General features: G+C 44.5%; 1 pseudogene; it reads left to right on the forward strand.

Annotated features, from left to right (window-relative positions):
- Window positions 1-1,408: 1,408 nt before the first annotated feature.
- LOC115777046 (uncharacterized) lies at window positions 1,409-13,794 on the forward strand (annotated as a pseudogene).
- The last annotated feature ends 439 nt before the right edge of the window (window positions 13,795-14,233 follow it).

Here is a 14,233-nt window from a genome sequence, read left to right on the forward strand (position 1 = left end):
CCGCAAACCCCCAGCCAGCCGCCTGCGAGCCCCACAAACCCCCAGCAAGCCCTTTCTTTTGCCGAATGTAAAACCCAAGTTACAGCTGTTATTGCACTCCTTTCCAGTAGGTGGCGCTACAACTGGCATTCAATAATGTCGTGCATGTGTTCAGGAGTGGATCCTTATCACTCTTGTGAAGTTTGGTGCCGATTGGACAATGAGTGTTTGAATTAGAGCAACTTCCTGTTTCCACTAGGTGGCGCTGTCACTGTCATTCAGTGTCATATGGATGTGTGCAGGGGTGGATCCTTATCACTCTTGTGAAGTTTGGTGCAGTTTGGACAATGAGTGTTTGAATTAGAGCAACTTCCTGTTTCCACTAGGGGCGCTATATCTGCATTCAATAATGTCATGTGGATGTGTTCAGGTGTGGGTCCTTATCACACTTGTGAAGTTTGAGGGTAATCGGACAAAGTATATGAGAATGAGAGGCAATCGAAATGTCACGGCGAAGGATCGAAGCACGCCATGGCGCCAGGGCCACGCCCCCTGCAGTGTAACATCATCATGGGCTTCACTGGAAATGTTTGTGGTCAATGTACAGCTCAAAAGACGTGAATAAAGTGTGTCATGCAGAAATGTTCGTTTTTCCATTGAAAATGAATGGGGAATTGGGGGCGTGGTTACGGGGGCGGGGTGCAAAATGAGGCATGGGTGTAATTGACTTTTTTGATCAGGGTGATATAGAGAATGTGTAAACCAAATTTCATAATTCCAGGAGTAACTAAATTATTTGACCTCCATGTAAATTTTAGTTTGAGTATGTAGGGGGCGCTATTGCAGGAATTGCCATTGTTTCTCCATTTATGGATTCATGGTGGGTCTATACATAAGTTATTAAAGTTTGGGACAAATCGGGCAAAGCAGGCATGAGTGATGACAGAAAAGGTGAAGGTAAAAAAGGCCAAAACGAAGGCCAAGTTCAGCGCCCCCTTGTGAGAAGACCGTTTGATATTCTACAAAACCATGAATAACTTTTGATGGCCTACTTGTGTAGATTATGCTGAGCAATTTTGGTGTCTGTAGGTATAACGCCCTAGGAGGAGATGTTTCAAATACAAGGTGTGCATAATGGATGATTTCGCAGAGGGCAAAGTTCAGGCCAAGATGGCTGACTTCCTGTTTGTTGTGTGGGGGTGCTCCAAGAGGATTTTTTGCTTGGCTGGACATGATCTCTGTGTGACGTGAATTTCGGGGTTGTAGGACAAAGCTGACCGTGGCCTCTCCCATAGAAGGCCGAAAAATGAAATTTCCGGGGGGCGCCGTGGAGTCCCCTTTGAGAGTTTGGTCTTGGCGATAGTAAAAAACAGGATCTGATAATCAAATACACTTGATCAACTGCTCACCAGAAGTCGTGAGCAGCCCGATGAAAGTCGATGTTTTGGCTGCTCTGCAGTCCATCACGCTACAGACAGAAAGATCATGTCTCCTCCTCATCCTGGCCACACAGAGCAATCCACATGGCCAGGATGAGGAGGAGACAGAGGCAGAAGCAGCAGGGGAGCTATCTGATCAGGCAGAGAGCGCAGGAAAGGGGACCGCAGCGACTCCCAGACGAGGCGAGGCACAGAGGAAGAGTAGTGACGAGATGATGGAGGAGGATTTGAAGAGGAAGGAAGTCAGGGAGGTAGAGAGAGAGAAGGAGGGAGCCCGGAGGGATGACACAACACACTTCCTGCTCAGATTAGCTCCAGCCACGAGGAGTTTGCTCCACCAAAGCAGTCATGGATAAGAATTCAAATCCAGGAGCTCGTCCATGAGGCAGAGTTTGGGCCATCACACAATGATCCATTTCTTTAGCTTATTCATTTCCTTATGCATGAGTTTGCTTTTTGGAGGCTTGGTTTAATGAAGAGTCTCAGTCATCCAGGCAGCCAGATGCAGGAGCGCAGCTATATACTTTCTGAGGTGCATGTAGACACATTTTTAGGACCCCCCCCCCCCCCCCCCCACACACACACACACACACACACACACACACACACACACCCATCCAAATCCACACACACACACACACACACACACACAGACACACAGACACACACACAGGCTTTTGTATTTGTTTTATTTTTATTGATATGATCTGTTATATTGTAACTACAGCACACGGTTGCAGAACAGTGACCTGTTATTTTACTACTAGTAACTTTAGCTGACCTGAGTATTTAAAAGCAGCGGTGGTGCTTTTACGTATATACATATGTATGTATATATGTATATATATATATATATATCTGTGTGTGTGTGTGTGTGTGTGTGTAATAGATACATAGATATCACACTAAATAGTTGGACCTTGGCCTCATGACATTTTGACCTCTTTAACTTTTCTTTGAATACCCCTGATGTAGAGGATGATTTGTGATGGTACAGTTCAGTGTGACCATTAGATTTCAGTACAGCTCGTCGGGGCAGACTGCCCTCTAAAACTTCAGGTGGCACTTCAAAACTGAAAGGAAAGAAAGACCAAGAAGAATCCTCAGATTTACTGTAAATTCAGTAACACATGTTCTAATTTGGTGGGTTGGATCCTGCAGAGGACTCAGAGTTCAGCCTTTCACTCAGTTTAAACTTGTACACATTAAATATGAACATTTCTTTGACTTCAGTGTTTCTGATTAAATCTAGTTTGTATTTGAGTGACTGACTGTAAACCTGCTCTCTGCTTCCTGCAGACAAATGTGTACTCAAACCCACAGCATGCAGTTCATTTGTGTTTCTGTTTGTGTGTCCTCACAGTTTCCCAGCATGCCCCGGCTGTGCTGGTGGAGGTGAATGAGGGGGCGGAGTCTGTCCCGCTGCCCCGTCAGTACTCAGGGTTTCCACCCGAGGAGCCCGCAGTGACGTGGACTCGCAGTGATCTGGATCCCAAATCTGTCCAGGAGGAGATGATGTTAGAGGACAAAACCAGCGTTACAGCGGACGCACATCAGTGAGGTCTGATGCTCTGGAGACTTCAGCCTCACTCTGAGGAACCCACAACTGACTGACAGCGGCAGCTACACCTGCTCCATCAGTGATGGAAGACGAGAACGGAGACTGGGAGACAGACAGCTGCAGGTCAAAGGTCAGCAATAAACTGTCAAACTTAAGGAAACATTTCCTAAATTGTTTTGACACAATATTTTTCTAGTGTGAAGAATTGAAGTTTTCAGGTTTTATTATCAAAGATTATCACAAACAGCTGATCACAGACACAAACTATGCAAATAAACACTGACACATTTATGAGCTAACAAGCTTTCCTGCTGCTGGACAAGCTAACCAGCTAACTAGCTGGCTGTCCACAGACAGATGAAGATAACACTGCTATGTTATCCCTGTCTGCTCCAAATATAACACACTCGTTTCTGTGAAAACATTTACAGCTGCTGGTTCACTTTTGATTTTTGGTCAGCATTAACATGAAATTGTCAGGGTATTTTTATAGAGCTGTGTTTTTATACCAACCACAGATTTAAATGATCTGACCACAAAACATTCATTATATCTCAGTAGTTTGTAACATAGCAATGTTTCATAAATTCCAGTTTAGTTACCATTCAGACAAAAAGATCCAGAGAATATTATCATATCTGGGCCGCGGGGGTAGCAGCCTAAGCAGAGAAGCCCAGGCCTCACTCTCCCAGGCCTCACTCTCTCAGGCCACACTCTCTCAGGCCTCACTCTCCCAGGCCTCACTCTCCCAGGCCTCACTCTCCCAGGCCTCACTCTCCCAGGCCTCACTCTCTCAGGCCTCACTCTCTCAGGCCTCACTCTCTCAGGCCACACTCTCTCAGGCCTCACTCTCTCAGGCCTCACTCTCTCAGGCCTCACTCTCCCAGGCCTCACTCTCTCTCAGGCCTCACTCTCCCAGGCCTCACTCTCTCAGGCCTCACTCTCTCTCAGGCCTCACTCTCCCAGGCCTCACTCTCACAGGCCTCACTCTCACAGGCCTCACTCTCTCGCAGGCCTCACTCTCCCAGGCCTCACTCTCCCAGGCCTCACTCTGCCAGGCCTCACTCTGCCAGACCTCACTCTCTCTCAGGCCTCACTCTCTCTCAGGCCTCACTCTCCCAGGCCTCACTCTCTCAGGCCACACTCTCTCAGGCCTCACTCTCTCTCAGGCCTCACTCTCCCAGGCCTCACTCTCCCAGGCCTCACTCTGCCAGGCCTCACTCTCCCAGGCCACCTCCTTCAGCCGATCTGGGGGATTCCAAGATGTTCCCAGGCCGGCCAAGAAAGCTTCACACTCGACTGCAAACCGTTCCACTGCGAGCTGGAGGCAACCACCTGATAAGGCCAACAAAAAGCAGAGATGAGATTCTGGGGCTGCCAAGGCGGAAGCATTCCACCACTTGGCTATGCCTAAAAAATTCTGTCCATAAAAAATGTATTTTAATTTATTATAATTTAAATGATTAAACAGGATCGGTGACAAAGGGCAGCTCTGGTGAAGTCCAACACCACTGCAATTGTAAAGGGAAGGAGTGGTCCACAACAATGGCTCAGACACCTCATACTCTCGTACCACAACCCAGAGAATAACCTGATGGACGCAGTCGAATGCCTTCTCCAAGTCCACAAAACACATGTAGACTGGTTGGGCAAACTACGACTCAAATATCCTCGAGAGGATAAAGAGCTGGTCCTGTTTTCCACGACAAAACAAAAACCTCTTGAATCTGAGGCGTGACTGACGGACAAATGGCATATGGCAGGTGAAGGTGGAGGAAGGCTCAGCATCTGTTATCCTGCCCTGCAAAACAAACCCTGATCTGCCTGAAGACACCACAGCGGAGTGGACTCGCTCTGACCCAGAACTCATGCTGGTCCCTGTGTATTCAAACAGAAGTGACCACCTTAAGAAACAGGACGACCTGCAGCCGCACAAAGACAAATCAAGACCTGCTGAGAACTGGAGACCTCAGTCTGACCCTGAAACAGCCCACACAGAGAGACACATCTGCACCATCTACAGGGGCAAAGACATCCTGAGACAGAAAATAGTGCTACAGGTCAAAGACAAGGGTAATACATTTGAGGTCAGAGGTCAGTGCTGTAGATTTAGTTCAGAGGTCATGTTGTTGGTTTTTGTGCATCTCCACAGAACCATTTCCATCCTGGAACATAGCTCTCCTGGTTCTTCTGGTTCTTCTTGTGGTTTCTGGAGGTCACTTAATTCATTTTTGTCAGTATTTCATGACAGGTGAGTGTGTCCTACTACACTACCCATAATGCCGATGGTTAGGAGGTGTTCTCTGGGGCCAGCTCAGTAAATCCATAGACATATGCGCTGACATATCCTAGCATATCAATGCAGCGTCTACAAGCACATGAAAGAGACCCACTTCCACTATTAAGGCCACGTGACTTACGGTACAAACCAACTTCTGCTGCGTATGGTGGTGCCCTCTTACCTGCAGGCACGGACTCTTGGGGGTCCGGGCAATGCCAAAAGCACGCCTCGGGTCTGGAGGTGTTTGAGGGGGTGGAGTCTGTCCCACTTCCATGCCAGGATTCTTCTGCACCTCGGAGCCCCACGCTGGTGTGGAGCCGCTACGACCTCGATCCTCCGATCATACATCAGCGTGGCCGAGCAGGTGATGAACTGAGCGATCAGCACAGACGTTACAGAAGCCGAACATCCGTGAAGACCGACGCTCTGCAGACCGGAGACTTCAGCCTGACTCTGAGGAAACCCCGCCTCTCTGACAGCGCCACCTACACCTGCACCGTCAGAGAGTTTGGAGAAGAGCCGAGCCTGACAGATGTTCAGCTGCAGGTCAAAGGTCCAACACTTAATTATATTCATTTTTTTTTACCACAATTAGTTTGTCCTTCCATTTGACAGGTGAGACTCTCACTACAGGTGAGAAAGCCAGCAGCACATTAGTGAATCTAAAACATTTCCTTCGTCTCTGCAGTGAATCATTTGGCTTTCAGTGAAAGAGAGATGGCAGCATGGTTTAGCAGTGATCTCTACTGCTGCCTCACAGCAGGAAGCACCTGCATTTGAATCCACCTCGGCCTTTCAATTCAATCTGATTTATGCAGGAGACGGGACAAAAGACACGCTGTGGACCAGAGCCAGAGATTAATAATGATTAAATATAGAGTCAGGTATAAAAAAGGTGAACAAAAAGAAAACACTGGTCCACTGAGGTCTTTAAGCTCTGCTCTCTCTTTCTAGTAGTGTTGTAGTCAAGACCACCTAACCCGAGACCGAGACAAGACCAAGACCAGAGGGTATCGAGACCGAGACAAGACCAAGTCTTTTAGGGTCCGAGACCAGTCGAGACCAAGACCGAGGGGGGGCGAGACCGAGACAAGACCAAGACCAGTGCCTGACACTACATGACACAATAAAATGTGAAACATGATCAAAATCACTTCTCAAATTGATCTGAAAGATCCGCATTCCCATAAAATCATCCTGATATTAAACACTCACAGCTCAAATAAATATAACCATCTTTATTTAATACTCCTGGGTGACTTCCATCATTTATCACAGAATGTAAAACAATTATTCATAGTTCATCACAATAGTCTTAACTTTTCTCTGCCTTTCATAAACAATACATAAAGTTGTGTTGTTTTTAAACCAACAACCTTTGTAAAAATGGGTGCTTTTTCAAAACCACATAGCTAAATGTGTAAAACTGAAAAAATGGCAAACACTCATCAACAGTAAGAACTAAAGCCTTTAATCTTATACAGATTAAAGCTGCAGGATGTAACTTTTATAAAATATCTGGTTTTTACATATTTGTTAAAACTGTCACCATGTCAGACAGTATGAGACCGATAATCTGCGAAAAAAAATGGAGCTCCTCCACCTCCTCCCTGAACCGCTCCCAGTCAAAAACAACCAGTCAGAGCCAGGAGGAGGGTCTTAGCACTGTCAATCACTCCTGGTGTATGCTGCTCAATGTAGTTGTGTGCAACACTTCATAATTTGGTATCGATCCTATGTAAAGTAAACACAGGGCCATTATCACCGATACTGATACCAATACTTTTTAATAATTATGAAGAATTTCCATGAAGTTTAACTGGTTTGAGATTTTTTTCCTTTGGATCATTAATTAGTTAAAACCCAGGATAGAATTGGGCAAAGTTTATATGTAAGTAGAAAATACTTTATCAAAATAAAAGTTATTGTTCTGAAACAATAGAACAAAACAATTTTCCCCATACATTGATGTCTGGAATTTTTTTTCATAAATTAAGTGTACAAAATCATCACTCAAGAACAAATGCAAACTTTTTTCCAGGTAGATTTTTCAGAAAGTATAATAAAAAAATTTAATAAAAAATGTTCCTTCATTCACTAATTTTCTACAAATTTAAATTTAAATTTGATTTAAATGTTTCATAGCAAAATCCTTTTTTTTCCCAAATAAAATATGTTATGCATCACATGACAGTATAACAAAACACTGTGGGGAGGGGAGGAGCAAAGTGCTCTGTGCTGTGACAGGAGCGACACTTAGACAGTCAGCTCGCATCTTTGATGAAACCTCAGCACTGCATACAGGAGAGAAACTGAAGCCAAAGTATCGATCTCATTAGACTGATATTGATCAATACCAATACAACGTTGGCATCCATATTATCGATATTAGGATCAATCTGCCCACCACTAGCTCAATGTACTGATGGCGGAGAAACAACTTACTTACTTCTCTGCTGTTACCATTGGTGGTGGCCATGGTAACTTCCGGGTTCTAGCAAGAAATATTTCTCACCCCAGCACTAATGCTAATGCTAATTAGTAAGCTAATACTAACCACTAAATGCCGCTCCCACTTGTTAATTGAGTGATGGGGCCTAAGACATAACCAGAAAGGAGTAATCAGTTTTTTTGGACGTGTAGTTACATTTCTCGAGGTGCATGTCAGGTTTGCTTCAGAGAGGATTTTCAGTTATACACAAAGGATCAATGCAGAACTCTAAATCAGGCCTTATCAGATCGATAGAATGATCATTTTTGCATATAATCCAGAAAAGTTACATTTATACATCAAGCATTTAATGTGTCCCAGAGTGCCGTTTCCTTCCACTGTGTTTGCAGAAATCACATAAAAAAATACACAACAAAAACATAATCCAGATTCCTCAGCTGCTAATAGCATTTCCTACATTTGAATATCAGCCACCATATTGTGAGCATAAACTATCACGTTTTTAATGCAACAATAGGAAGTGACATCATCTTGCTGGGAACTGTAGTATTTTATTCTTGAAGGCCTCTCATAGCTCTACTGGTGCTGAAAACTAATGTTTGACTATGGCTTTCTGAATACAAGTAGGGCTGCAACTATCAATTATTTTAGTAATCAAGTATTTAATTGATTACTCCGTCAATTAATCAAGTAATTGGATAAGAAATAATTTTTCATTTTAACAATTCATCAGCATATTTTAACTTCCGTACTGCAGATGTTTCTCTGTGTGAAACAAACAGGGTGGATGGAGCAGCTACAAAGTTCTCTGTTCTTCATGTTGCTGATCAGGTGGTTGATAAAAACATTTTGACGGATCCCCTCTGTACTGAAGGGGGTGGAGGGGGCACCGAACGATTGCTAGTGCTAATGGCAGCCCCCCTTTCCCCAGTACACTGTGGTTATAGATCAGTTCTGGTGGCTACAGCTGACGTAAAGAAAAAAATAACAGCTGACATCCTCTGCACAACACGTGCGCACATTCAAACATGCGCACTCACAGCACAGAGAAGTGGGGGCGTGAAAAAACATCTCAGCGATCCACTCGCGTTAAAGGGTCGTTTTTGGTTTTTTTTGGAAATGCTCCGCTTACACGGAGACACCTGAGCTGCAGAGCTGAAACCAAACATCAAAGCAACAAATTTGTGTCGAGGATTTTTAATAATCGAATTGCGTTATTCCAAGAATCGTTGCAGCCCTAAAACTTGCATTAAATTTTTAGTTTGTGTATCAAAATACATGAAGGTTGGTATTTACCTTTCATGCTGGGATTTTTTTGTTGAATCGGAAGCCTGAAATTTTCCTTTGATCTTCATTTTCCCTCTTACTTCTCTTCGTGTTCATGCGGTTATTTCGATTTATGCAGCACACGCGTGACCATAGTGAGATCAAACGTACACACTGTGAATGAAACTGTCCGTGCTCTGTGGTAGATTGCAAACTGCGGTGAAATGATACAGGCGTAAGCAGCGATAATAGCAGCGACCTAGCCGGGGCGGAGTCTGTGAGGTGCGCTCCTTTGAGAGGCAGAGGAGCGCAATATTTGTGGGATTTGAATCAGTACGTTTGTATCCAATAAAAGCAAAGATGTTAACAAATAAATTGGACAGTATTCTGGCAATTTAGTGATATTTCCACAGCTGTGGTCTTGACTGGTCTTGAAATAAAATCCCGAGTCCGCAAGGTCCGAGTCCATGACAAGACCGAGACCAAATGCGGTCGAGTCCATGACAAGACCGAGACCATCAAAAAGCGGTCTCGAGACCGGTCTCGAGACCAAGACCGATCTCGAGTACTACAACACTACTTTCTAGTCCCTGTCAGTACTCTAGCTGCAGCATTTTGGATCAGCTGAAGGCTTTTCAGGGAGCTTTTAGGACAGCCTGATAATAATGAATTACAATAGTCCAGCCTAGAAGTAATAAATGCAGGAATGAGCTTTTCAGCATCACTCTGAGAAAGGATGTTTCTAATTTTAGAAATATTGCACAAATGTAAAACATCAGTCCTACTTATTTGTTTAATATGTGCATTGAAGGACATATCCTGGTCCAAAATGACTCCAGTGGGTGTCAGCAAAAGCCTCCACTGTGGGCTTTTGCTGACATCTTCCTTGAAGATTCCTATTGGTGGAGCAGCACTGATGGAAAAGTGCACTCTGACACCAGCTGGTTCTTTGCCATTGGTGGGACACCGTACGTGGTGGTTCCTGTTTGTGGGACACACTTGAAACAGATCCAGTTTTCATGTAATCTGTTTAACTTCCACCTGAAGGCCTCTGTGCTGAAACTGGTGTCACGATGAGGGGCTGTGTGCGGAGGGAAAGGACCCAAGTGCAGGACTGACGCAGATGTAAACTAAAAACAACTTTATTTCAAAAATACAAAAAATACAAAACTCTAAATCTCCACCAGGGCAGGAACAAACTAGAAGCCTGGGAGAAACCAAAAACCAAGACACACAGCTAGGAGGGGAATACTAGGGGGAAACAATGACGACGACGCAACGATGAACAAAGGAAGACTCAGGGCTTAAATACACACAAGGGAATTAGGGCAAGTGGAAACAACAGGGGATGACAGGTGAACCAAATGAGACTAATGACAAAGGGGAAGCAAAACTAAACACAAAGCACAAGGAACACAAGACTGTCAAAATAAAACAGGAACTGACCTAACCAAAAACATGCTGACTTAACAGACTGACAAAAGGAGTGAACATGACCAACTAAACCAGACCTGGGACAAAGGAGAGACACTAAGAAACACAGAACTAAACCAAAGGGAACCTAAATACAAGAGGGTCATGACTTACACACACACGGGAGTACAGGGAAAACCAGAACATGAAAAACCAAAACAGAAAACAAAGAAACTAAGATTCAAATACTAAACTATAACCAAAACTAGAAATCGAACAGAACTTCACAATTAGAAACCAAAACACTGGGCCACCGGCCCAGGACCATGACAACTGGTTTGAGTCTTTTAGGTTAAAGGTGTGATGAAAATAAAGGCATTTAGATTTTTGGAATAAAGAGAGTGCCTTTGAGCTCCTTGGTGATTTAGACACCTCACTGTGCATACTAGTAGCTGTGATTACAGAGAGTGAACAGCATACAGGTGCAGAGTCTCTGGAGGCCGGCTGCAGGCTGCTCATAGGATCAGACTTTGGGAATAGTGCTGATGGTTTCTGTGGGGCCACTTTGCTCTAGTTTGGGTGGGTAAGACAGCTTGTTTGGGTGAGCTGACCTGACCAGAACGGGCCTGATCAACCAGAGCAAAGAGTGACTGTTTTAGAAGGTGATATCTGTGTTTGCACTGGAACAAAACGTCCTGCTAATTTTCTGGAGCGTCAACAACACCCTAAACCTAAAGAAATACTGAAAAGAGCTGTAAATAACAAGCTCCATATTTATACAGTAGATTGTATTGTTACAGTGGCTCTAACCCTCGTGTTGTTGCTTTCTAACAGAGCCGTACACTTTTCCAGGTGAGGCCTGTGTCTTCTGGCTCTCCTGGCTGTTGCACTTGGTGTCATTGTGACTCTTGTATTATATTGAAGGAGATTACTCATCAAAGGTATGTTGTGTCTGTATTACTTAAGAATAACACTTAAGAAAAACTCAACACTACAACATAGAGTGCAGGTGGAGGTGGAGGTCAGGTGTAGAGGTCAGGTTGAGGACCCCAAAATCAGGACTGGAGGGGGAGTGTGTGAACTCCAACACCAGACTCTACAAGGCCAGAAAACACACTTGATAACAAGACCCAGACAGAGAGGCACACAGCAGGAGGAAAACCAATGACATCACCACAAGGAAACACTGAGACAGTACAGACAGAGCAGGTGATGGAAACAGCTGGGAGGGAAACACAGGAAGCAGAACTAAACCCAAAACTTACCAAAATAAAACAGGAAGTAACCAAACGAACCAGGACACAAGGACAGGGAATGAACAATGAACACACACACACACACACACCCACACACACACAGGGATGAATCCAGATAAGCAAAACTCTAACAAACTCAGAACACAGTAGAAATGCAATGAGAAGAGAAACAACACAAAGGCCCAGCACCAGGACTCTGAGTCATTTGGGGATTGAAGGAGATGGAGCATCTTTCAGATATACATCTACTGCAGTTCATTTATTCCTCAGTGCTGTGCAGTCCAATAAGGTAAATCTGAACGTTATTAAGAAACACTTAAAAGCAGGTTTTCAGGAAGAACTGCTAAATGTTCAGTGTCTATGTGTCAGGACAAGATCCAGAGTCCCAGTGAGTCGACTCATTAGATTTGGAGAGAAGCCAGTTGAGTCTAATAATAGATTAAAGTGCTTCATAATGAGCTTCACTACATTATTTCCTCCTAGCTAAGCTACGCAGTTAGGGACAGGTAGGCAGGAGGTAACAAGCAGAACCAGTTTGTGAGTTTTCAGTTAGGTGAAGTCAGGGTTTCTAACCATCATCCTCCTAAAATAAAAGTCCTTTTTTTTTTAGAAAACACGAAACTTAACCAAATATTGATTTGGGCAAACCTTAGATTTTCATTGAAAAATGAGTCAGGCCATTATTCTAAGAGGGTGATGAAAAGGTTCATTGATGAGCCAGAGATGAAGATGCTGCTTCTGACAGTTACTATCAAACCAGTCAAACATGTTTTAGCACTAATGTGCTCAGAGCTTCTGCTGTCTGTACAGCTCATGCTGTGCTCTGTGGTCCTCTCAGTTAGCAGGATGGAGGTGGAGTCAGGGGTGGAGACAGTTTACCTACCTTGCAAAATCACAGGTCACCTGCCTAAAGATGCTAAAGTGGAGTTCCAGAAAAGTCCACGTGTATCAGAACGGCTCGGACCGACCCGAAGAACAACCCAGGTATTACAGAGGCCGAACCGAGAGGAGCCAAGACCTCAGTTTGACCCTGAAATACCCCACACATGGAGGGACCTCCATCTGCACCGTCTACATTCTGAACAGGGTGGAGCTGAAGGTCAGAGGTCAGTGCTACAAGGAAGAGCATGCTTTAAACTGGTTACAGCTTCCTCTGAGTGGGAATCATCCATTTGCATCACATGATATAACACAAAGAGCAGGAAATGAGCTGTTATCCTCTTCACTGCATCATGCTAGGGGCTCTGTGATAAATGGTAAATGCACTAGTTCGTATGTAGTGCTTTTCTACTCTGTCTTCTACTCTGTCTGAGCACTCAAAGCTGCATGAACAGGAAGTCGTGGATCTGAAAGCTTTCTCTTTGTTAGATGGACCAGCAGGGAGCTGAGTGAAGCTGACACCCCACCCACGTGAAAAATTCCAGCAAATAGACTGAGCAGTTAGTGCTTCGTTTGTGCTGGTTTGTGCCGTTAAAACTAGCGTTTGTGCTGCTTTCGTTTCGGCCACAGGAAGATTGGGAGACCACGACACACTTTTTTAAAAAAGTACTCTTTCAGCATTTTAACAAGAAAAATTCATCAGGAAGTTTTTGTTTGCTATTATTTGTCAAAATATCCATAATCTGTTTTGAATTTGTTTTAATGCCAAGGAAATATACTGCTTAAGATTTTAAGTATTACTTTGTACACAGGATACAGCATGAAGCTGTAGAGCTGGACAGGACCACAGAAGGTCGTCTGTGAGGAGGAGATGTCCTCCAATCTCATTGTACAGTCTGTATAATAATGAAGGCATTCTGTTCTATTCAAAGGGGATGTGCACTGATAGAGCCCTGCCAAAAGGACCTCCAGCAGGCCACTAGTGTCAATGTCTCTGACCAAACAATGGCCAGAGGGCCCAACATCCTCTAGAGGGCGCTGTGCTCACTGCCTTATAATACCAGATTTGGCAGCTCCACCACTTGTGCTGTGAGCAGGTTCACTCTGGACACAGGCTAATCAACAGCACCCTGACTGCATCAGGACTCAGGGTGAAGTCCTCGGGCCCACTGTCAGAGCCTGTGCTGCTGCAGGGGGTCCTGGTTCCTCCTGGTGCACGACAACGTGGTGAGAGCATGCAGGCACTTCCTGGAGGATCAAGGAATTGATACCACTGACTGCCCCCACACGTGCCTGACTGTAATCCAGTAGAACACCTCTGAAGCATTATGTTTCAGTCCATCTGATGCTGCCAGGTTGGAGCTCAGACTGTTCAGGACGCCCTGGTCCAGACCTGGGAGGAGATCCCGCAGGACTCATTAGGAGCCCCGATGTTGTCAGGAATTCATAAAAGCAGGTGCAAAGCACATACCATTTTGAGTTTGGGTTCTAGCCTGCTTCATCACTTTCACGTTGATCTTCAGGGTGTCTTTGAATCCAGCCTCTGTAGGTTGATCATGTTCATTTCCATCAAACAACATCACACAGTCTATATACAGAGATCCAGCAGTTTATTTCCCACTGAAATCTGAAGTGTTTTCAAAGTTTTCTCATTTCTTGAGTAGTATATATTGAATCATTGGGAATTCTAATGCCAGTGCTTGTTTT

The sequence above is a fragment of the Archocentrus centrarchus genome, unplaced genomic scaffold (genome assembly GCF_007364275.1).
Source record: "Archocentrus centrarchus isolate MPI-CPG fArcCen1 unplaced genomic scaffold, fArcCen1 scaffold_42_ctg1, whole genome shotgun sequence".
NCBI classification, from domain to species: Eukaryota; Metazoa; Chordata; class Actinopteri; order Cichliformes; family Cichlidae; genus Archocentrus; species Archocentrus centrarchus.